The sequence below is a fragment of the Salvelinus sp. IW2-2015 genome, linkage group LG27 (genome assembly GCF_002910315.2).
Source record: "Salvelinus sp. IW2-2015 linkage group LG27, ASM291031v2, whole genome shotgun sequence".
Classification (NCBI taxonomy): domain Eukaryota; kingdom Metazoa; phylum Chordata; class Actinopteri; order Salmoniformes; family Salmonidae; genus Salvelinus; species Salvelinus sp. IW2-2015.
The window spans coordinates 1,777,118-1,803,025 of NC_036867.1; the positions used below are offsets into that span (position 1 = coordinate 1,777,118).

The 25,908-nt window shown below is 45.3% G+C and overlaps 1 long non-coding RNA gene and 1 pseudogene across 1 annotated transcript; both read right to left on the reverse strand.

The window, feature by feature from the left end:
- Positions 1–8,977: 8,977 nt before the first annotated feature.
- On the reverse strand, positions 8,978–9,357 carry LOC139023149 (uncharacterized). The gene is made up of 3 exons (XR_011474300.1): positions 9,324–9,357; positions 9,135–9,172; positions 8,978–9,009 (listed from the first exon to the last, which is right to left on the reverse strand). It is a non-coding gene; the product is annotated as an uncharacterized lncRNA (long non-coding RNA).
- A 416-nt stretch (positions 9,358–9,773) lies between these two features.
- Positions 9,774–23,661, reverse strand: LOC111953849 (protein shisa-2-like; annotated as a pseudogene).
- Positions 23,662–25,908: the final 2,247 nt, after the last annotated feature.

The following is a 25,908-nucleotide window of genomic DNA, read 5'->3' on the forward strand; positions in this document are numbered from 1 at the left end:
ACTAGCACAAACAGGCTGACATAGGAGCTACACTGGGGTAGTCAAACAGGCTGACTAAGGAGCTCACTGGGGTAATCAAACAGGCTGACATAGAGCTACACTGGGTAAGTCAAACAGGCTGACATAGGAGCTACACTGGGGTAGTCAAACAGGCTGACATAGGAGCTACACTGGGGTAGTCAAACAGGCTGACATAGGAGCTTCACTGGGGTAATCAAACAGGCTGACATAGGAGCTCACTGGGGTGTCAAACAGAGCTGACATAGGAGCTACACTGGGTAGTCAAACAGGCTGACATAGGGCTACACTGGGGTAATCAAACAGGCTGAACATAGGAGCTACACTGGGAATCAACAGGCGACATAGGACGCTACTATAGAAACCTATACATAGACTACACTGGGGTAAGTCAAACAGGCTGACATAGGAGCTATACTGACTGGGGTATCAAACAGGCTGACATAGGAGCTATACACTGGGGTAGTCAAAACAGGCTGACATAGGAGCTACAACTGGGTAAGTCAAACAGGCTGACATATGAGCTAACACTGGGGTAATCAACAGGCTGACATAGGAGCTAACTGGGGTAACAAAACAGGCTGACATAGGAGCTACACTGGGGAGTCAAACAGGCTGACATAGAGCTACATACTGGGTAGTCAAAACAGGCTGACATAAGGAGCTACACTGGGGTAGTGCAAACAGGCTGACATATGAGCTACACTGGGTAATCAACAGGCTGACATAGGAGCTAACACTGGGGTAGTCAAACAGGCTGATCATAGGAGCTACCACTGGGAGTAAATCAAAGGCTGACATAGTGAGCTTAATCACTGGGGTAAATCAAACAGGCTGACATAGGAGCTAACTGGGTAGTCCAAACAGGCTGACATAGGAGCTAAACAACATAATGGGGTAGTCAAACAGGCTGACATATGAGCTACAAAAAAGAAATGAGCTACACGGGTAATCAACAGGAGCGCTGAATAGGAGCTAACATACTGGGGATAGTCATAACAACAGGCTGACATAGGAGCTCACACTGGGGTAGTCAAACAGGAACTCGAGACATAAAGGAGCTATAATACTCTCTGGGTAAGGTCAAAAATTATAAACCCCAGAAACAGGCTGACACATAGGAGCTACACAACCCGATGGGAGAGGTAGAATCAAATCACCTTAGGACTGACATAATGAGCGTATAACATACAAAAATACTATGGGGTTAATCAAGACAGGACTGAACATAGGAAAGACTACAAACTGGGTAAGTCAACAGAGCTGACATAAATGAGTCTAAACTATAGGGATAATCAACGCTCTCTCCTTCTCTCTCACGCTCTCTCCTTCTCTCTCACGCTCTCTCCTTCTCTCGCCCCTCTCCATCTCTCTAGATGGCTATGCCTTCTCCCAGGAGGAACATGGGGTGGTGTCTCAGTCCCAGGTGTGTCGATCCTACGACACCACCCGCCAACGGCCCAGTGTCTAGCCCTCCCCCCACCGTCCCGCCCTTGGCCCACCTGGCTACGGGTCTCTTGGCAACGGTTGCCCAGGCAACAGTGGAGACAGACTGATGCTGAGGCATCACCCCTGCTGTGGCCTTATTGGAACTTATACTGACTTTGACCTGGGACCTTGACCCCTGGAGGCCGTTGCTCGGCATGGACTCCGTTGCTCGGCATGGACTCCGTTGCACGGCATGGACTCCGTTGCTCGGCATGGACTCCGTTGCTCGGCATGGACTCCGTTGCTCGGCATGGAACACTGACTAAAGGGAAGGGACCAGACCCGTCTGTACTGTCCAAACTGGTCTCCGCTCTTGCTTACTCACATACACACACACACACACACACCCATAGAGCAGACACACAGGCACGAGTAATCACAACCACACAAACAGACATAATAGATCAACCACAGAAACTGTAATGTGTATCTAATTATAGCATGGACTGGGTTTAGTTTACACATCAGTGCGTCTTTGTCCGTGTGTATGTCTGCACTTGTCTGTGCTACTGTATGTATCTGCCCTCGTGTGTGTGTGTGTGTGTGTGTGTGTGTGTGTGTGTGTGTGGCCACACTCCCTCTCATCTCGCTCTCCTGAGCCGGGGTTTAGCTCATCCGTCATCACCGTGACGATGGGAGACGGGGAAGGAAGGAAGGAGGAGGAGCACTTTGAAATATAGACTGAACATATACTGGCCCAGGAGGAATTCCTCTCTTGACAGCTGAAGAGAAGAGAGCCCCACTGCCCCACTGCCAAAGATCACAGAGATGCCACTGAGGGGGAACCCCCACCCATACTGACCACTACTCTACAAGGACCCCCACCCATACTGACCACTACTCTACAAGGACCCCCACCCATACCGACCACTATCTAACAAGGACGCCCACCTAGCGAACCACTACTCACAGGACCCCTACCCAATCGCGACACTACTGATACGAGGACCCCTACCCATATGCGTGACCGACTACGCTAAACGAGGATCCCACCATACTCGCCACGTACTCTCGGACTCCCCACCAATACCGACCATGTAAAACGGACCCCACCCATACTGACTACTATCATTCGAGGACCCGCCCATACTGACCACTATCTACGAGGACCCCCACCATACTGAACACTATCAGACAAGGACCCCCCATCACTGACATAATTCTAACAAGGCGGACCGTCACCATACTGACATACTTCTACGAGGACCCCACCATACGAACCACTACCTAAAAGGACCCCCCAGACTGACTATACTCTACAAGGACTCCCACCACAACTGAACACACCACAGATCCTGCCCACCATACTGGAACTACTCACAGACCCGACCATACTGACCATATCTACAAGGACCCACCATAACAACGACTAGCTACAAGGACCCACCATACTGACCACTACTCTAACAAGGACCCCCACTTACCTCTCTGGCTCAGCGACCTCATATCTCCCCCCTCTCATCTGCGGCTATGGACTTCTTTTGTTGTTGAATAAATGGACATATCTGTGTTTTTGCTCCTTGATAGATAGAAAATATAATAATATATATATATATCCCATACTGGACTATAGACTATATTAGCTGGAGGCTAAAGGGATATTCCATGATGTGAACTAATAACAGGTGCTACATATGCTTCACAAATGTTAGGGTTGTGGTCAATTCCATTTCCACTTCATCAATAAGCACTATATTGGAGTCCACATAGTTAACATTTCAATAAATATTCTGCAGAATGTAGTTGGTTTCAACCCTATGTGGTGTGTTTGTAAACTGTGTTAAGGACACGTCAGGGAAGGAATGCAAGGGTCAGGGAATTTTACTACATTTCAGATGTAATCATTAAATATAATCAATCAATGATTTAAATGCTTCTTGACTTTTACTTACTAAATCTGAACTTTTGTTCTGCAGGATAGAGTAGGTAGTTTAGGTTTCTTGATCAATGAAAACGTTGTGACATGAGGGTAAATAAATTCCCAAGGTGATTGAAAGCTAAGAGCATGTTGAAGGAGAATGAGATGAACACTCATAGTAAACCTACGGCCAGTTTCACAGAGAGAGATGGAATGTGAACGAATATACATTATGAATGTAAGCTGTGAATGCTATGCAAGCCAGCCACGTCCTGTTAGCATCACCATTAAACTCCTGTCCCCGATCAGTGGGAATAAGCATGGGGATGCCACACCCACCTTCTTGGATGTCTCCCAGCCTGCAGCCGCTCTGCTCCAATATGGAGAATCCATTCCTCCTCCCCAGCATGAGTAGTAGATCCATTTCACCTTCCTAAAACGACTCGCCCTCGGCCTTCTCCTTTCTCTCTCCACTCAACTCCACTTCCCCCTTTAGTCCCCAAGTTTCCATAGAGATTTGCCAAGAATACACCTCCCGAGCACAGAGGAAATAGTTGGGGTTTAGGGACTGTAATTGTTGTGTTTTGTTAATATCACAGCGTTATGTGTCTGGTGATGGATGTGACCGGTATTTGTGTTGTCTACACTGGGTGGTACGGCTGTCTCTGTCTGTAATTAGTGTGTTTATAGGCATTAAGGTATGGTAACTAAGTATGATTTGTATGTTGTGTGTACGAACGGGAGAGTGTGAGAAAGACCAAGAGTGTGAGGCAACGAGTGTGTGTAACAGTGTGAGTGCTATATCTAGTGTGTATGTTGGCTACTCACTCCCCGAGACTGTTTTGTGGTTCGGCTCCTGCTGGCTGTCAGTTTTTACACTTGGGAGTGTTGTTTCTGTAGTTCTAGTTCTCGCCTCGTCTCTAAGCGTGTTAAAATCTCACAGCTCCTGCCAGGACCGAGTCAGCCATGGTGCTAATGTTTCTATTGTGTCTTACAGTATCGCTTGCCTTTATAACCAAACTATTCTAAGCACTAACATCGACTGTTGTGTGTGACTCGCGGTGGGTTGTTGGGAGCGTGGGTAGGGGTGTGTGAGTTGTATGTTCCCGTGTGGGTGGCGCATGGTGGGGGTGGGGGTAAGATTAGGAGCTATATGATTTGAGTATAATGTAACAGACATGTGGCTCACAGTCGACTGTGAGGCTTAGCAGTTAAGAGTTTCCTTTTTAAGGGCAGGGTCAAAACCTCATGCAATGTGTGTTTCGCCTTAAATTTCAGAAACGTGTTTAAATGGTAGCAGTTTGAACGACTATAAGGCAGAATGGACATGGAATGACATTCCACTGATTGAGTTTGTTGACGCTGATTTCATTATTTATTTATATTTATTGGCTAATTCCAATTATGTGATTATATAAATGGCAATCTCTGAGCATGTAACATTCACACGACCTTCAGGACACAGCAGGCAGCTCCCTCCATTTTTGTCACACAGCACCAACATCTGAGTTGTATCCGAGCGCAGACACATGCTTGAATGTCATAAAACATGACATAGGTGTGCTTGAAATCTCAATCGCAACCACACAGCTGCCTAATTTAGTGTGCTTTAGACATTTATGTAACTATTGCAAGTTTCCGATGTGAACGCACGATAAATTGTCGGGCTGAACTGTGTGTTCAGTAAACCAGTCCTATAAGCAGGAAGAAAGGAATCGCGAGCGGAGCCAATAGAGACTTTAGACTAGCCACTTGTTCAGCCCAATGTGACTGGCAGTTGTGACTTTCAAGGTATTTTTCATATACCTGCACGTGAGATGGTGCAAAAGAATTAGACGTCTTAAATGTTTCCGAAATAACCCTGAATACTTTTCCAACATAAACTACTCCAGTCTTACCTTCAGTTTGACCACAGAGGTAGCAAATATACACACTTCTTTCACGAAGGGGAGGCTTAGTGAAGGGAGAAACAGTTTGGCACAGAGGGACAAAGTACATCCCACTTCTTCACAGGAGGGAGGCTTAGTGAAGGGGGAAAGTATTGCACAGAGGGACAAATACCATCACTTCTTCACAGGGAGGGGCTCTTCAGTGAAGAGGAGATCAGTTTGATTGCAGTATAACTCTTGCAAGTCTTCAGAAGGCTTGCCGATCAACGCTACACGGAAGAAAGAGCAGCGACACTCCTGTCTCATCGAGTAGTTGTTACTTTGACTGGATCTGTCTAGCCAAACAGCGGTACCATGGGAGAGAGCAGGGGTACTAGTGATTTAGATGCGTGGGCCCAGTAATCGCCAAGTTTAGCCAAGAATCGATCCCAGAGCTGATCAAGGTAAAAATTGTCGTTTCGCCTCTGAACAAGGAGTTAACCCACTGTACCTTAGGGCCGTCATACTTGGTAAATAAGATTTGTTCTTAAGCTGACTTGCCTAGTTAAATAAAAATAATATAAGTATGAGTGGGTCTACGTCCTCTATTTTTGTGTTCTAGAAGTAGCTGGCCAGTAATAGCTGCGGTGCTTGACTGCCTTATTGTAAGGTCAGAACGCTCAAATCAAAGACCCTCCTACGCGCTGAAGCGTCCATTTTGCTCCAGAGCGAAACGCTCTGAATTTACGAGCGCACCTCCCAGATTAAATTTAAGAAAAGCACCACATTCGAAGTTGTAAAATGTTCTGAACTAGTAATATGGTTTGCTAACTAGCTCTAGCAAGAGGTTCCATATGCAACCAGCATTGCAACTTCTGGAGACTGGGACTAGAACTAGTACATTTTCTTCTCAACTGTAAATGTAACCTGTTTTCGTTATAAAAACTTTAAACAAAACTAAAATGAAACTAATGGTATGTAGGTATATACTCAATTATAGTTGATAGAATACAGTATGTTGTATTGGCTTATTGTTGAACACAGCGCCTTTGGTTTCTTGGCGTAACAAGTCATTGATAGGAAGATTACAAAAGTATTCCCTTTACTATGTCGGGATGGGCTTAGCTTTCATTGTCCATTCTCTTGAGCTGGATAATATATTTATCTTCTCTCATCTCTATATTTCCTTATGGATGATTCCATTATGCAACATGTTTTATATTCAATCATATCCATTGTCAGTGAACACAGATGAATAGGGTATTTAATGTATACAAATGCTATTAGCTGAATAGTTGTAGTAAATATTGATTTCTTTTCTAAGTGGAATTAAATTTAACTTCAGGTGGTATTTGTAAATATGCATATTACAACCGATCAAAAAATATAAACTGGCAACAGGTAAAGTGTTGGTCCCCGTTTCATCGAAGCTGAACATAAAAAAGTGCAGAGGAATTTCCCACAACATGCACACAAAAGCTTATTCTCATCAAATTTGGTGCACCACATTGTTTCCATCCTGTTAGTGAGCATCTTCTCATCCACGCTTATCAGGTGTGGCATATCAAGTAAGTTGATTAAACATCATCGATCATTACACTTCGTGCTGGGAGCTATCAAGTCATATTCAATTGACTGATTTCCTTAATATAACTGTAACTCAGTAAAATCTTTTCAATTGTTGCGTTATAGTTCTTGTTCAGTATATTGTACATTCTAAGTGGAGTCGAATACGGTTCCTTTCTCCATTCTGATTGTTTTGACTGTTTCCCCCCCCAGAAATTTTCTAAACTTCAACCCCCCCCAAAAAAACAGGCATTGTCACCATTCCTGCACGATTATGGGAAAACAATCTAGCTTTTTTTTAACCCATGTGTTGGCCAAGTTGCGATTTGACTTGCGATTTCAGACCAAAACCACTTGGTTGAACTGTTGGATATAATGGAAAATAGAAATGAATTTATTCTAAATTCTATACGTTAGAATCTGTAGTGGGCACTTTGAATACAGATTAGTATGGACATAGACAAGAATGAAAATGCAAGGACAGGCGTCTAGTTTGAACAAGGGTAGGAACAATGAAGATAGTTTATAAGTGTTCCCAGGGACCTTACATTTTGCCTACATTGAATGTTTCATTTAGCTATCTTCATATAGATACATATATTGACTTGAGCGCATTCCCTGCTTGAATTTTAGACAGATACTGTTACCACACAAAAAAATGCAGATTAGGGTCTATACCAATCACTCAGAGTATTATCATGCACCTGGCATCCTCGCTAATTAACGTTTTGCTCTGCTCTACAATCATTTAGCTAGCTAGCAATATAGCATTTAGCCCGGCTAACAAGATTCGCTAACTTGCTAAGAAAACAGACAAAACTAGCTGTTGCGCGAGATAAACACACAAACAAGGTGTAATTTATAGAACAGAACGTGCGGTGGAATTATATTTGAGCAAAGTGAAGAAACAGCTTCGATGCGAATGTTCTGCATTAACCATAAGGCAGAGGCTGACACGTCAATGGTCTCGTGGTCGAGGAAACCAACAAAATGCACTTCTGGAGTGACCGGGCGCGGGCGGGCCTCGTGTGGCATGGAGAAGAGAGAGAGTGGAGAGAGTTGACTTAAGTAGCGAAGTAAAACTAACAAATGGACGTTACAACACTGCACGTATCACATTTAACATTACCCAAACATGTCCAATACCTGTTATAGAAGATAAAGTAAAAACCGTAAACGGGTCCGTGCAATCCAATACCCGGTACGGTGCGGGCAAAAAAGAAAGGTATTTTAGTCAGCACCAAATGTGCAATGAGTTTTCCAACTTAAAAAGATAAGACAACAACAGGCCCACTGTGACTTCTCTACTAAACGGTCCCAACCCTCTCCAACCACACTCGACCGCATATCAGGAATTGACAACAACACAATAAAATCCGACAGACACATATAGAAGGTTTACACAAGAAATTATTAATTCACGCACTCATGGTGGATCAAGATTGACCAGTAAAATTGGATTCGTAATAAATGTTATCACTAAGTCCCACTTAAACAATGCCGACTTATATAATTGTTACACAAGCTGTAAGGAATGAATAAGAATAGACATATAAATATATGGATGAGTGATGGCCGAAGGCATACGCAAGATGCAGTAAGGTATACCGAGTACATAACTAGCTACACAGGTGAAGAGGAGCACGGCCACTACCTGTCCTCACAGCATACAACAGGGAGTAGGACAACGACACTCGCGCTGGCACAGCACTTAACAGGCGGAGATGAGCACCGGAGCGACCTCCTGACTTCACAGCTACAGGCGGCAGAAGACAGCAACTGCGTCCAATTACCGTCTCAACAGCTCACACAGGGTAAGAAGAGCAGGACACTCCGTCCTCTACAACGGGGTCACCACAGGTGACGACTGAGGCGGCACTTCCTGTCTTCAAAACTAGCTAGAGGGAAGCAGAGACAAGAGCGGACAACTGATCGTTCAAACTACACAAGGCAAGAGAGTATTATCGGCACCTCCTTCTCACAGCTAAACTATTCATGGGGTAAGAGAGTACGTATCATCTAAGTCCTGTCTTCATCACGCTACACAGGGAGAAGGACACTCCTCTACCTACGAGCGAGAGAGACGTCACTCCTGTCTCACCAGCTACAAACGGGTAGAGAGCACGGCACTACGCTGCTCCACACAGCTTACACAGGGAGAGAGTCACGCACTGGTCCGTCTCACAGCTACACAGGGAGAGAGCAGCGGCACTCCTGTCTCCAAGCTATACACAGGAGAGAGAGCACGGAGCACTCCTGTTCACAGCTACACAGGAGGAGAGCACGCGCATCGTGTCTCACAGCACTAGCAGCACGAGGTGCAGAGAGCACGGCACTCCTGTCTCACAGCTACACAGGGAGAGAGCACGGCATCCTGTCCTCACAGCTACACAGGAGAGAGCACGGCACTCCTGTCCTCACAAGCTACACAGGGAGAGAGCACGGCACTCCTGTCTCACAGCTACACACAGGGGAGAGCACGGCACTCCTGCTCTACCAGCTACACAGGGAGAGAGCAGCGACACCCTGTCTCACAGCTACACAGGGAGAGAGCACGACCCACTCCTGTCTCATCCCGCTGGTCCCGGACTTTGAATGCACCTGGACGACCCTTTCCACCTTTCGTGCACATTTATTTCCAAATCCTTGTGTGAGTGTTTGTGTATTTTCTTGTGTGTGTATTTCTGCTCAGGGCAGTGGTGTGTGTGTGMGGGGGGTTGCGGGCGTCACAGTCTGTGTCCTGTGTTCACTTCATTGGACTTTAACCGGTCTACAGGGAGAGAGGGACTGCTTTTCACATCCCACCACCTGCATTTCCCATTACACACCACATATACTCATATACACACATCCACTCACAGTACCTCTGTTAACATGGAGCCATTACACACCACATATTGCTCACACACACACACACACAGCACATACTGTACATATGAAGAGTTTCATTCCAAAACGCTAACCATTTTCAGAAATGTTAGTAAATTAGCTTTTATTGTTCAAAGAAATGATGAAAGAGTGCTGTGTTTTTCACTATCTAATCATGGCATGGGCTTGTTCAATGACAGATGTATTTGTTTGAAATCTATTACTTAATGGTTTCATTTCAGAGAGACAAATAATCATGTTTTTTTTGCAAAATGCTATATATCCACCTCACTCTGAGAGAAATAAGTAGTTCGTTTTTACACAGTCACATATTACAAAAAACTGTCGAAATTATACATTTGTGACATCAATATAAAAAAATACAAAATAAATCAATACGGTAATATGACATCTGTATGTAAAACTTTGACATTTTAGTCATTTAGCTGATGCTCTTATCCAGAGTGACTAACAGTTACAGTGCATTCATCTTAAGATAGCTAGGTGAGACAACCACATTAGTCAAACAGTATACCAACATTCCATTCCAGCTAAACGATGGATACATAGCATTTTGGGGGAAAAACACATTTTCATACGCATCTAAAATCTATTAATAAAAAATCTGAAAACAGTAATATTTTACACACACATGAAGGTACCCATAAGTAATCATTTCTGATTAAAAAAATTAAAAAACACGTGAAAAATTGGTTGATATAGCATTTTGGAAATAAACTCTTCATATATTCACAATTCACATACAGTACACACACAGGACACAGCACCTCACAACCTGTACTGTACATACACACATTCCCTCATTTACACATACAACAGATACTACATGGACAAACTTCAAGATGTTAAACACATGTACGTACAGTGCCTTGCAAAAGTATTCATCCCCCTTGGCATTTTTCCTATTTTGTTGCATTACAACCTGTAATTTAAATGTATTTTTATTTGGATTTCATGTAATGGACATACACAAAATAGTCCAAATTGGTAAAGTGAAATGAAAAATATAACTTGTTTCAAAAAATTCTAAAAAATACAAATGGAAAAGTGGTGTGTCACCCCCTTTGCTATGAAGCCCCTAAATAAGATCTGGTGCAACCAATTACCTTCAGAAGTCACATAATTAGTTAAAGTCCACCTGTGTGCAATCTAAGTGTCACATGATCTGTTCCATGATTTCAATATATATATATACACCTGTTCTGAAAGGCCCCAGAGTCTGCAACACCACTAAGCAAGGGGCACCACCAAGAAAGTGGCACCATGAAGACCAAGGAGCTCTCCAAACAGGTCAGGGACAAAGTTGTGGAGAAATACAGATCAGGGTTAGGTTATCCAAAAATATCAGAAACTTTGAACATCCCATGGAGCACCATTAATTCCATTATTAAAAAATGGAAAGAATATGGCACCACAACAAACCTTCCAAGAGAGGGCCGCCCACCAAAACTCACAGCCCAGGCAAGGAGGGCATTAACCAGAGGCAACAAAGAGACCAAAGATAACCCTGAAGGAGCTGCAAAGCTCCACAGTGGAGATTGGAGTATCTGTCCATAGGACCACTTTAAGCCGTACACTCCACAGAGCTGGGCTTTACGGAAGAGTGACCAGAAAAAAGCCATTGCTTAAAGAAAAAAATAAGCAAACACGTTTGGTGTTCGCCAAAAGGCATGTGGGAGACTCCCCAAACATATGGAAGAAGGTACTCTGGTCAGATGAGACTAAAATTGAGCTTTTAGGCCGTCAAGGAAAACGCTATGTCTGGCGCAAACCCAACACCTCGCATCACGCCGAGAACACCATGGGGATGTTTTTCATCGGCAGGGACTGGGAAACTGGTCAGAATTGAAGGAATGATGGATGGCGCTAAATACAGGGGAATTTGAGGGAAACCTGTTTCAGTCTTCCAGAGATTTGAGACTGGGACGGAGGTTCACCTTCCATCAGGACAATGACCCTGAGCATACTGCTAAAGCAACACTCGAATAGTTTAAGGGGAAACATTTAAATGTCTTGGAATGGCCTAGTCAAAGCCCAGACCTCAATCCAATTGAGAATCTGTGGTATGACTTAAAGATTGCTGTCCACCAGCGGAACCCATCCAACTTGAAGGAGCTGGAGCAGTTTTGCCTTGAAGAATTGGCAAAAGTCCTAGTGGCTAGATGTGCCAAGCTTATAGAGACATATCCCAAGAGACTTGCCGCTGTAATTGCTGCAAAAGGTGGCTCTATAAAGTATTGACTTTGGGGGGTGAAGAGTTATGCACGCTCAAGTTTTCAGTTTTTTTGTGTTATTTCTTGTTTGTTTCACACAAAAAATATTTTGCATCTTCAAAGTGGTAGGCATGTTGTGTAAATCAAATGATACAACCCCCCCCAAAATCTATTTTAATTCCAGGTTGTAAGGCAACAAAATAGGAAAAATGTCAAGGGGTTGAATACTTTCGCAAGCCACTGTATGCTGAGAGTCGTTGGCCATGGTGAGTAGCATAACCCCTCTATGTGATTGTGTTTTCTTGAATGAGGACATCCAGAAAGATGTACCCCTTTCTTGTCCTCACATACTCCATCTTGGGGTGAGGTTGACTCAGTCAGAATGATTACCCTGAGGCAACGTAATATCACACACATCCCACTAGGCACAGAAGTCAATTCAACGTCTATTCCACGTTGGTTCAACGTCATTTAATTGAAATAATGTGGAAACATCGTTGATTCAACCAGTGTGTGCCCAGTGGGATGTAGGACAGACACACACACGCAACACACTGTGGCTGGCACAGATCCCAGCTTGGGTTTTACGAGTCCTCTGTGTGAGCCAGAGTCCATATCATTCTCTCTCTAAGCTGGCGAGCTCCCAATGTCCCCATAAGGTTTCTCACGCAGTCTCCGTAAGGTTTTCTGGCAGAGTTCCACAAAGTCCTCACACGGTCTGTTACACACAGTCACCAAAATGGCCCCTTCCTCAAACTGTTACTGGAGGGTACTTCTGCTCACTGGTGACACTGGCCACACTGGTGGGTGGGGGGTAGGGGGACTGCAGCTGTCTGTAGCCCCCCTGGGTGGGGTCCAGGTAGACCCCCTGGGGCGGGGACATGTGGTGGGTGGCGTAGCCGATGTACTGGGGGTGGATGAACTGTCCCTGGTGGGGCATGATCTGGGTGGCCTGCTGGCAGTTGAGCACGGAGAAGTTGGTGGGCATGTTGACGAAGACACTGGCGTCTGTAGGCAGACAGCAGGAGGCCTGGGTGCGCATCATGGGCTGGGGGGCCGGGCGAGGCACCTGGGCAGGAGGGGCAGAGGAACTGGAACCGACCGTGCTGGGTGCCTGGTGATTGCGGCGAAGATGAACCGCGAGAACGTGCCCACGCTGCGCATCATGGGAATGGTCTCCAGGAGACGGCCGCTCCGCACCACGAGACCCGACCTGCCTCCCGCCCACCCCCTGACGACAGTTTTGCTTTGGGGCGGGAGACAGGCGGCAGCAGCAACAACAGACGACGGAACCCACCAGGGACGAAGGCCACGAATACAGAGGCCCACGATCAGGAAGGGAACGTAGATGGGGTACTGAGAAAAGAGAGAGGAGAAGAGAAGAGAAAGGTATTGTCAGTGATTCTGACGATAACACATGGATTTTCAACCAAAATGTCTGTTCTTCTTTCTCTCATTATCAAATAACACAGTATGAACGGAATGACAGTAACGATAGGAATCAAGCAGCAGGCTCATTCTCTCTATAACAAGTAGAGCAGAGCGAGGACAGAACTTCCTCAGACCATAACCACTTACGCCCTCAAGAGAAAACAAACTGAACACAGTACAACAGCAACATGATGAAGTGATTTATTTTCTGCCATCAAAAGACATTTGACATGATTTTGGGAAAATGCACCTCTTTGCTTGAATGAGTAAAGTTGAAAGACTACGAGTCAACCACCATGAGGAACGACCAGGTTGTCTAGAGTTTAAACCGAAGAGCTTTTACAGTCACGTTTTTCAACCTCACCCAACTGACAAGCGGGAAGAGCGTCTAAAAAGTTCAGTGAGCGAAGCGAGGATAGAGAGCAAGGTGACGAGAATAAAAGACAAAAGATTTGGAGACTAAGGGAGGAGGAGAAAAGGAGGATTAGACCGAGTGAGAAGTACTAAGGTGGCGGTGTTCCCCTCTTTCAGGGGCACCGCAACATGTCTCAGGCCCTCATTCGTAGGGAACTTCGTTCTTATCGGAAAGTCAGTTATCGCAGGGCTATATGTGTTTGTCCACGATGGACGCGCACCCGGATCGGCCATGGTTGAACGCTTGATAGCGAGGTTACGCCATGCTATCGCTCCGCTTCGCCCAGGTTTCAGGGTTGCCGACCAGTGCGAAGGTCACCTGGTGAGTCTCTGGGGCGACACGCTGGCGAGTGCCGGCTGTGTCGGCATCCTCGGTTCCGGAGTTCGTAGTGTTCGCGCGTTTGATAGCGTGAGGCGCTCGAGCGGCGGCGCTCTGCCGGCCGCAGACGGTAGTACAGCCCCCGCCGCGTCTTGGCGACGTGGTCATGCCCCGCGCTCTGGCACTCACGACTCCGCCTGCAGTCGCGGCCGGCAGTGGGGCCGAGGCGTTCGACCGTCAAGCGCGAGCGATCCCGATTGCTACCGCCTCAGGCCAGGACACCCGGTCACCGCGTACTGCACATACGCGTCACTCACTGTAGGTCGCTTAGACGCGCGGCGGCCGTCGACGGCGAGTCGATCGTCGAGCCTCTGTATCGTCAGTATGCATCCCGACTACAGTACAGGCGACCTGTGCGGACGAAGTCTGGCCATTCGCCGGGTGATTCGCCCACACTACCTTGTGCGCTCTCTCAGTTTTGCGCGCCTGACCGGAAACTGCCCGTCTCGGTTGTCTGCCGGACCCTGCCACCTCTCGCGCTGTGTCGTGAGGCATGTGTCGACGTTGATGTGCGTTGTTTGTTTGGTCGTCGCTAGGATTTGTGATTGTGTGTAGTGTGCGATTCGTGCTGTTGTCGGCTGGGTGTGTAGTGTTTGTCGTGTGTGTGTCGTGAAGGTACGGTGCTGTTGATCCCTGTGCTTTACTGCTCTGGTGAGGGCGGGATTCTGTCTCATACCATAAGTTATGCAGACAGAATTTTGTTATGTGGTACTCCTGCCGCTTGTTCTCCTATAGTAAATCCAATCACCTGTGGTCCACCGCCCTTCAAGACAAATGTCACTGATAAACTGTATAGGAGGCATGGCATTAATGACATACTTGTTGAGAAGTGGCATCTAACCGGGTGGGCGTCGTCTCTTTTGGACGTAGGCTGTGAAACAAGGCCGGCCGACATTACCGCAGGCCTAAGATCCTGCGCCCTGCCACGGGTCTCAATCCTACTTTTCTCCCAGGGCTCGATTATGCATCCAGGCATGAGATGCTGTGGAGGCGATGGGGTCTGCGTAGAGTGCACCGACAGTGATGAAGACGCGCCTTATAGCTAGGTGCCGAATGTACACTTACATCTTCTTTCTGTAACTGTGTTTAATATACTCTGGTGACTCTGGACATGAAACAGGCTACTCGTGTGTTAGATCTGCCATGATGTCTGGCCGCTGACTAGGCCATTTAAGCTCACCTATAATCTCTAACCCGCTCCTAGAGCGACGCATAGACAGTAGTACATGCTGTTATCTATGTCATTCCTCGTTGTCTACTGTAACCATCGCACAGTCCCCATCCGCGAAAGTACAGTAATGCCACGTTAGTGAGCGCACTTAGACACTAGACGGCGTGCTGTCTCGCCGTGTCTGTGAGCGCTGATTTGAATTGACTTGCTAATTATCAAGCAGGTAGGCGCTAACTCTCTTCACGGAGCTGAGGCATACGAACTAAGCTTGGAGCGTAGCCTATACAGGGCGCTTCGTTTCGTGTAACAAGGGTGGTTCATGACTTAAATGTTTTTTGGGGGGAGTAACTGTGACCACACAGTATGGAGCACTCACCCTGGGGAACGCTGGTTCTGGCAGCGACATTCGGCCCGAGGAGGGTGCCTTTGAATCAACAATGCAAGAGTCGCCCCTTCCGTCCCACGGAACGCATCATCGCTTTGGAGCACAATGGAATATTTCAACATCCCCAGTGACTGATTTTCATGTGATGTATTGTGTCCTGATGGGACGTGGCTGAAGGTCTCTTAGTGACGTAAGTAGACACTCCTCGGCAGATGAGAGGGTCCGCGAGGGCCACATACAGTTGGCCAGTAGTAGAGTTGCTATAGTACATTATATTTTGTGCCCCGCCAGCGGCTTTTATAGATGGTAAGTTGCGATAGGCTCGCTGGGGCGTCGGTTCAGCCCGAACTTGGGCGAGGAGCATGGAGATTAGGCTGAAGAGCGTGACGGTGACTACACTATAGTCGGGCTCCGTCTCGGCCTTGGGGCGCCTATGTCAAAGACCATCGGTTGCTTGGTATACGAGTCTAAGTTCGGCTGCACTAGTGACCGTTGGTTCGGCGTTGTTCTACTTGGGAAACTGTTGTTTCTTTTTCGAGTTTGTCTGTCTGTCTGTTGTCTGTTCTGTTCAGTCTGTCTGTCTGTCTGTCTGTCTGTCTGTCTGTCTGTCTGTTCGTCTGTCTGTCTGTCTGTCTGTCTGTCTGTCTGCTGTCTGTCTGTCTGTCTGTCTGTCTGTCTGTCTGTGTCGTGTGTCTGTGTCTCTCCTCCCTCTCTCTGTCTCTTTGTCAGTCTCTCTTTCTCGTATCAACATACAAAGAGCCAGCATTTCTAAGGACCTTTATGAGACTCTAAAGTCTGAAGCTATAGCCACTCCACTGGTCAAGACGTCATTCAACTCTATTCCACGTGTGGTTCAACATCATTTCTTTGACATGACTCCGAACAACGTTGATTCAACCAGTGTGTGCCAGTTGGCCATTAGTTACTGTAATTCTGGGACACAGACCAACTGGAAAGTGACTTCACTGACATTTTCAACCTGTCCCTGACCGAGTGTAATGTTTCAAGCAGACCACCATAGTCCCTGTGCCCAAGAAAGCGAACTTTGAACTACTCCCTCTGAGCGCAGGTATAGAGCACCCTCAGCAGGAAAACAGAACTAAACAATAATTTGTGCCAGGTGTGATATCCTTCCAAAATGCTTGGGGCTAATGTTCCATCGACCCAGTAAGGTCAGCAGGCTAGACTCTTTGTAATGGTATGTACAGTTGAAGTCGGAAGTTTACATACAGTTAGGTTGGAGTCATTAAAACTTGTTTTTCAACCACTCCACAAATTTCTTGTTAACAAACTATAGTTTTGGCAAGTCGATTAGGGCATCTACTTTGTGCATGACAGAAGTCATTTTTCCAACAATTGTTTACAGACAGTTTATTTCACTGTATCACAATTCCAGTGGGTCAGAAGTTTACATACACTAAGTTGACTGTGCCTTTTAACAGCTTGGAAAATTCCAGAAAATTATGTCATGGTTTTAGAAGCGTCTGATAGGCTAATTGACATCATTTGAGTCATTTGGAGGTGTACTTGTGGATGTATTTCAAGGCCTACCTTCAAACTCAGTGCTCTTTGCTTGACATCATGGGAAAATCAAAATCAGCCAAGACCTCAGAAAAACAATTGTAGACCTCCACAAGTCTGGTTCATCCTTGGGAGCAATTTCCAAACGCCTGAAGGTACCACGTTTATCTGTACAAACAATAGTACGCAAGTATAAAGACCATGGGACCACGCAGCCGTCATACCGCTCAGGAAGGAGACGCGTTCTGTTTCTAGAGATCAACGCACTTTGGTGCGAAAAATGCTAATCAATCCCAGAACAACAGCAAAGGACATTTAAAAAATATATATGTTTACCTTTATTTAACTAGCGAGTCTGTTATGAACAAATTCTTATTTTCAATGACGGCCTAGGAACAGTGGGTTAACTGCCTTGTTCAGGGGCAGACGACAGATTTTTACCTTGTCAGCTCGGGATTCGATCTTGCAAACTTTCGGTTACTAGTCCAACACGCTAAACACTAGGCCACTAGGCTACCTGCCGCCCATTGTAAAGATGCTGGAGGAAGCAGGTACAAAAGTATCTATATCCACAGTAAAACGAGTCCTATATCGACATAACCTGAATGGCCGCTCAGCAAGGAAGAAGCCACTGCTCCAAAACCGCCATATAAAAGCCAGACTACGGTTTGCAACTGCACATGGGGACAAAGATCGTACTTTTTTGAAGAATGTCCTCTGGTCTGATGAAACAAAAATAGAACTGTTTGCCATAATGACCATCGTTATGTTTGGAGGAAAAAGGGGAGGCTTTCAAGCCGGAGAACACCATCCCAACCGTGAAGAACGGGGGTGGCAGCATCATGTTGTGGGGGTGCTTTGCTGCAGGAGGGACTGGTGCACTTCACAAATAGATGGCATCATAGGCATGAAATAATGTGGATATATTGAAGCAATATCTCAAGACATCAGTCAGGAGTTAAAGCTTGGTCGCAAATGGATCTTCCAAATGGACAATGACCCCAAGCATACTTCCAAAGTTGTGTGGCAAATGCTACTTAAAGGAACACAAAGTCAACGGTAATTCGCGGACTGGGCCAGGCATCCACAAAGCCTGACGCCATCTCAATCCTATAGGAACACATTTGTGGGCAGAACTGAAAAAGCGTGTGTGAGCAAGGAGACCTACAAACCTGACTCAGTTACACCAGCTCTGTCAGGAGGAATGGGCCAAAATTCACCCAACTTTGTGTGGAAGGCTACCCAAAACGTTTGACCCAAGTTAAACAATTTAAAGGCAATGCTACTGAATACTAATTGAGTGTATGTAAACTTCTGACCCACTGGGAATGTGATGAAAGAAATAAAAGCTGAAATAAAGAATTCTCTCTACTATTATTCTGACATTTCACATTCTTAAACTTAAACTCCAACACCATCATTATGTTTGCTGACAAAACAACAGTGGTAGGCCTGATCACCGACAACGATGAGACAGCCTATAGGGAGGTGCCAGAACAACAACCTCTCCCTCAATGTGAGCAAGACAAAGGAGCTGATCGTGGACTACAGGAAAAGGAGGGCCAAACAGGCCCCCATTAACATTGACGGGGCTGAAGTTCTACAGCTGCACCATCGAGAGCATCCTGACCGGTTGCATCACCGCCTGGTATGGCAWCTGTTCGGCATCCGACCGTAAGGCGCTACAGAGGGTGGTGATTTAGTTCCAGTACATCATTGGGGCCAAGCTTCCTGCCATCCAGGACCTATATACTAGGCGGTGTCAGAGGAAGGCCCCAAAAATTGTCAAAAACTCCAGTCACCCAATTCATAGATGGCAAGTGGTACCGGAGCGCCAAGTCTAGGTACAAAAGGCTCCTTAATAGCTTCTACCCCCAAGCCATAAGACTGCTGAACAATTAATCAATTGGCCTCCCAGACTATTTAAATTGACACCCTCCCCCGCTACTCACTGTTTATTATCTATGCATAGTCACTTTACCCCTACCTACATGTACAAACTACCTCAACTAACCTGTATATAGCCTCGTTATTGTTATTTTATTGTTACATTTTATTTTATTTTTACTTTATTTCATTTAGTAAATATTTCTTTAACTCTATTTCTTGAACTGCATTATTGGTTAAGTCTACACCTGTTGTATTCGGCGCATGTGACAAATAAAATGTCATTTGATTTGAACAGCTGACTAGACTAGATTTAGCCTAGATAGTTTCTCCCTCTTCTGTACTCTGAGACACTACGACATCAATAATCTGAGACCATGACCTATTTCCTACTGAACAGCAACAGTGTCAGTTTAAATATCTCGCCGGCAAGATAATTCCAGGGGTCCTCTCCTTTCCTGAATCCAACACATGTTCCTTAATGTTGAATGTTACYCTCTGTTTGTTGTTCTTAATGCATATATAATATCCTCCTCGGGGTTATTCAGTGACGTGGCTGTGTGTATCTTTGCTTCATGATTAATACTTTGCCCTGTAGATGAACAATATATAAAATGTACAAAGGGTGCCTTGCACGACAAAATACTTCCTTTTTGGCTCTTGGGAGAAAAACCCTCCATACTTTTAGTTATTTTGGCCGCTGTCCACTGTATGAAAATGTAAATAGCTCTTTCTGGAGTGATAAGGGATGATTGTTTCAACAAATGCCAAGAGAGAAGCATACTGTAGGTTACTCTACAAGAAAGGCATGCTCTGTTGATGCAGATGTTTAATATCTGGACTAAGTCTAGCCAACTATTATTTTTCTTTGAAAAATTACCAATGCAAGATTTTGGAGTCATAGTAAATGTGCCTCTCATTTTGCATAATTCAATTATGTAATTTCTCTTTTCTTCCTACAAACTCTGATGTTATGAAAAAGATGGAAACATGTTGGAAACAAGAGATTAAGACCTAATACCAGTTGAGACCTTTAAGTTTTTCAGCAAATCTACTTTCAATACAAATTATAAAGAGTTATGACATCTGTTCTTCCAATCACACCCAATTATTAATACTTAATCACTACTAAACCTGAGATGAAGTTATAATGTGACATTATTAGGGGCTTCTGTTCCGTGGCAATGGGTTATATGGACACCCTAGTCATCCGCAACATAAAAAGGCCAGCCCGCAGAAAATCATGTGAAGGTAACCAGACAAACAGACGTCACTTTAGCTCAGCAAACTTCTGGAACACTCAAGGGATCCCCACTCTCGAGGTGTTCTGAATGGAAATCAACACGCAAGCGCGGGGAAATGATCCATATCGCGATTTGTTTTTATGAACAGAGCTGTCAGCGCCGTTGCGAACCACTGCCCTAAAGATCCGGTCAAGTCCAAACATGATCCTCATGGGGACAGAGCTCCTGCTCTGCATTCCCTGCGGCGCGCGCTTTTGTTAGAGCTAGAACAAACACAGATATTTATAATGCAACGCAGCACAATTTGCCATTTGTGAGTGAGTCGGTAGTTGGTTGACTTTCTGGTGTCCACTGTCTCTAGCCGAAATACTCATGCAACCCTCACTTGCCACGTTGCATGCGCGAGCATTGAAACATAAATTTACACATCACATTTACATTTTAGTCATTTAGCAGATGCTCTTATCCTGAGSAATTTACAGGAGCAATTAGGGTTAAGTGCCTTGCTCAAGGGCACATCGACGTGCATGTACCAGGGTCTACTGGAGCCAAGTGCTAAAATAGATGGAGGCAGGTAGCCTATTGGTTAGCGTGTAGGGGTGGGGAGGTAGCATAGTGGTTAGAGTGTAGGGGCGGGGGGTAGCCTAGTGGTTAGAGTGTAGGGGTGTCAGGTAGCCTAGTGGCTAGAGTGTAGGGGCGTCAGGTAGCCTAGTGGTTAGAGTGTAGGGGCGTCAGGTAGCCTATTGGTTCGAGTGTAGGGGTGTCAGGTAGCCTAGTGGTTAGCGTGTAGGGGTGGGAGGTAGCATAGTGGTTAGAGTGCGGGGGGGGTAGCCTAGTGGTTAGAGTGTAGGGGTGTCAGGTAAGCCTAGTGGCTAGAGTGTAGGGGCGTCAGGTAGCCTAGTGGTAGTGGTTAGAGTGTAGGGGCGTCAGGTAGCCTAGTGGTAGTGGCTAGAGTGTAGGGGCGTCAGGTAGCCTAGTGGTAGTGGTTAGAGTGTAGGGGTGTCAGGTAGCCTAGTGGCTAGAGTGTAGGGGCGTCAGGTAGCCTAGTGGTTCGAGTGTTGGGCCAGTAACTGAAAGGTCACTAGTTTGAATACCCAATCCAACAAGGTGCATAATCTGCCAATGTGCCCTTCAGCAAGGCACTTAATCCTAATTTTCCCCAGGGGTGCTGTACTACTATGGCTGACCCTGTAAAACAACTAATTTCACTGTACCTATCTGGTGTATGTGACAATAAAACATTAATTATTGTATTTGACTAAATCAACATGTTTAGATTGTGGCTGGTGTAACCATGGTGTTAGACGCCCATCATTGAAGTCATTTGTGTTGACAAGGGGCACAAGGGGCATTGCACAAAACAAAGTAGTCATCTAACCAATCAGAGTATCAAAGACAATGAAGAATTTTCAAACTCCTGTTTTACACAAGTGTGTTCTGGCTCTGGCCCAACCCATCGGTTCCTTGACCAATCAGACTGCCCCGAATGTGTTCACGTTTGGGGTACTCAGATCCAGACTCGTTACAGAGAAGAAACTAATGTCCATGGGCGTGGCGTAGCGTTTGGCCGGAGTAGGGAGTCTGGGTAGCCAGGCAAACTKCTCTGCAGCTGTCGCTGCCAACTGAAGCGGAATATAGGCCTACTGCATCTGTTTAAGCGATTGTTAAGATCCCAGATAGAGATAGTGTTTGGAAAAACTAGAACATACCCACATTTTTGAAATAACGAAGAACCCCATACCTCCAACTTAAATTTGACCTGTGTCATTTGTTCCAGTCCTGGGCCAGTGTAGCCTAACCTTTAAACATAGGCAATTAGGCCCACTCTTTCTGTCTCACTCTCAACTACTTGGAAATGCAATATTGCTGGTGTATAACAATTAAGTTAAACAATTTAAACTAGACCAGTATGAAATCTAATTTATAAAATACATTATAATTTTGAGTAGACAATGAGAGCTTTGCAGCCTTAAGGCAGAGCGTTTGGCAGGCACACAGCTGCTATGGCCCCTAAAGCTGACCGTGCTTGGCCAGACAGAGAGACAGAGTTCTTACCTGCGCCSGTATCCTTGTTCTCCTTGCTGTTGGTGCCCGGTTCCTGGGCTTGCTTGTCGTTTTCACAAGTCCCCTGGTCCAGCCGTGCTTCAGTGCTGGAGCAGCAGTACCGGAGCTCGCATTTCCCGCAGCAGATGATGGCATCCTCACCATCAAACTTCTCCGGGCACTGGAAGCCCTCTCTCCAGGTGCCCTGGGTGTCATGCCAACCGTGACAGTACTCTCCACTCGCCTTAACGTCAATAATAACCAGGAGTAGAGTTACAACCACGGTGACAGACATTAGGAGACCTCGGCCACCCCACATCCCGACCCCGGTACCCGTGTGGGCGCGCTATAAGAGACAGAGGGTTTGTTTCTCTTTCTCTACGGCTCTAACCTGGTTAATGGAGTGATACGGTGGATGGATGAAATTAAAGAGATAGTGGCGACAAAGTGGAAACAAAACAAAACGTTTTTGAAACTGTCATTTGACAGTTGAATTCCGTGCATAGCCTAACTCAATAGATCCACACATTTGTCACCAAAGCGCTCCTTTTAAAAGTATCCACTGTTCGAAGTGTATCACAAGATTCCAAGTAGTTTATTTACGATTGTTTTGGAAATAAACCATGATACCCAGAACATAAATACATTTGAAACCAATCTTATAAATAGCCTATTTTTTCATAGAGCTTATTTCACTCTCCATTCCACGGCTGTGAGCTCTGCTAGTCCCGGGAAACATCAATCCAGGCTGAACGGAATCGCTCTGGCACCGAAGCGAGGCTGTCCATGGTCTCCTGAAAATGCACTTCTCGGATGACTTTCCCCCAAATAGCAGCGAAACCAACACTGGCTTTACATGTAATCCATACGCGCCCTGCGAGTGTCCTCGCGAAATCTTCCTCTGTCCAGTCCACCAGCCCAGCKAGTTGTGTTTGTCCTCTTCTAATGCATGTCGATGAACTCCTCCAAACGTTTCTACAGTAGACTAACATATAGGAAACTAGACCATGAGACTAAATTCGAACAGAGCATGTTATCCACGGTTTCTTGTGGATAGTCTACGTCAGAAAGATCCGTGCAAGAGATATCAATTGTGCACCCATTCATACAGTATTGCCTCCCAGTCCGAGTCCATCTAGGGCGAGAGTGCTTCGAATTAGCGTGTCCCGTTTCAATGGAAGGTGGGCAACAGTTAAACTTCCGCTTGCGCATTGGTCACTGACATGTTCCTAGACTTTTCAGTGCTCAGCCAGCCAGCCAGTTGTCAGTGTGAACAAGTGTCACTGCGCTCAGTTCTGAAGAGCCCCTCCGCTTTCCGAGGGTAGCCCCCGTGCGGTGTTGGGTGTGGTTACCCCCTTGGGACCCCTGCGCGCACAATGGAAGGCCCGATTGTTGAATGGAGTGCACGTATTGACTGCTGGCGTATTGACACACACACACACACACACACACACACACACACACATAGTTGGATATTAATAGGCCCTATCAAGTGAATGCTAACTCATTACCTACTACTTATTGCATGCTCAGTGTTCATGGCCTGGAATAAGGTGTATTCTACTAGAGCTAGAAAATTACAAAAGTAGTTATGGTATACTATGTGTACAGTGATATAGGCCTCGTTATGCTATGTGTACAGTGATATAGGCCTCGTTATGCTATGTGTACAGTGTATAGGCCTCGTTATGCTATGTGTACAGTGGTATAGGCTCGTTATGCTATGTGTACAGTGGTATTAGGCCTCGTTATGCTATGTGTACAGTGTATAGGCCTCGTTATTGCTATGTGTACAGTGTATATAGGCCTCGTTATGCATGTGTACATGGTATAGGCCGCTCGTATGCTATTGGTACAGTGATATAGGCCTCGTTATGCTATGTTACAGTGGTATAGGCCTCGTTATGCTATGTGTACAGTGATATAGGCCTCGTTATGCTATGTGTACAGTGGTATAGGCCTCGTTATGCTATGTACAGTGGTATAGGCTCGTTATGCTATGTGTACAGTGGTATAGCCTCGTTATGCTATGTGTACAGTGATATAGGCCTCGTTATGCTATGTGTACAGTGTATAGGCCTCGTTATGCTATGTGTACAGTGTATAGCCTCGTTATGCTATTTGTACAGTGGTATAGGCCTCGTTATGCTATGTGTACAGTGGTATAGCCTCGTTATGCTATGTGTACAGTGATATAGGCCTCGTATGCTATGTGTACAGTGGTATAGAGGCCTCGTTATGCTATGTGTACAGTGATATAGCCCGTATGCTATGTGTACAGTGATATAGCCTCGTTATGCTATGTGTACAGTGATATAGGCTCGTTATGCTATGTGTACAGTGATATAGGCCTCGTATGCTATGTACAGTGGTATAGGCCTCGTTATGCTATGTGTACAGTGATATAGGCCTCGTTATGCTATGTGTACAGTGATATAGGCCTCGTTATGCTATGTGTACAGTGATATAGGCCTCGTTATGCTATGTGTACAGTGACGAAAAAGTACCCAATTAAAGATTCCTTTATAGAAAATGACTCAAGTGAAAGCCATCCAGTAAAATACTACTTGAGTAAAAGTTAAAAGTGTCTGGTTTTAAAGATAGTTAACTATCAAAAGTAAATCTATTTGCTAAAATATACATAAGTATCCAATTTAGAAGTATATATCATTTCAAATGCCCTATTTTACGCAACCCAGAAGGCAAGATTGTGATGTTTTTCTAATTTATGGAAAGCCTGGAACAAACTCCAACACTCAGACATCTTTACAAAGGAAGCATTTGTGTTTAATGAGTCCACCAGATCAGAGGCAGTAGGGATGACAAGGATAATCTCTTGATAACTGCGTTTCTTTAGGGATGTAGTGGAGTAAAAGTAAAAGTTGTCAAAATAAAATAAAAGTATATTACAGATACTCCCCCCCCCCCCCCCCCCAAACTACTTAAGTAGTACTTTAAAGTATTTTTACTTAAGTACTTTACACCACTGTATGTGTAGGTCTACTGTTCAATCATCGAGCACATTTGAAACATTAGTGAAGTTGAAAATCATTCGTTAGATGACATTGCCACCTGGTGGTTAAATATTAATACACATGACAGTATAACATTGTTTTCCATAAATTACAACAAATTATGCAAATTATTTACATTGTTTATATTTTGGGGGGACGTGAATGAATAGTTGGCCTATGTTTCAGGTCATTTTATTTCACTATTCAGCCCTGTCTGAAGCTCCCACTAGCTACACTACACCCTTTACTTTTGGCTATGTTGAAGACTACCTTTCCCATCATGCTCTACTGTAAAATAGCGTCCTTGTAACTAGGAAGGCAAGTTATTTAACCCAGAAGCGCGCAACTGTTGGATACACAGCACAGGTGTTGTGACGAACAGCTCCCCCCTGCCAGAATCCCCCCTTCGCGTGAACGCGCACGCACTCAATTGCTTGCTAGTTGAGATTTCTGATCACGTTAGGCTGCGTTTCATTTTATTTTATGTCGTTTTCATCGCGGGGGAAGCGCTAGTAATGT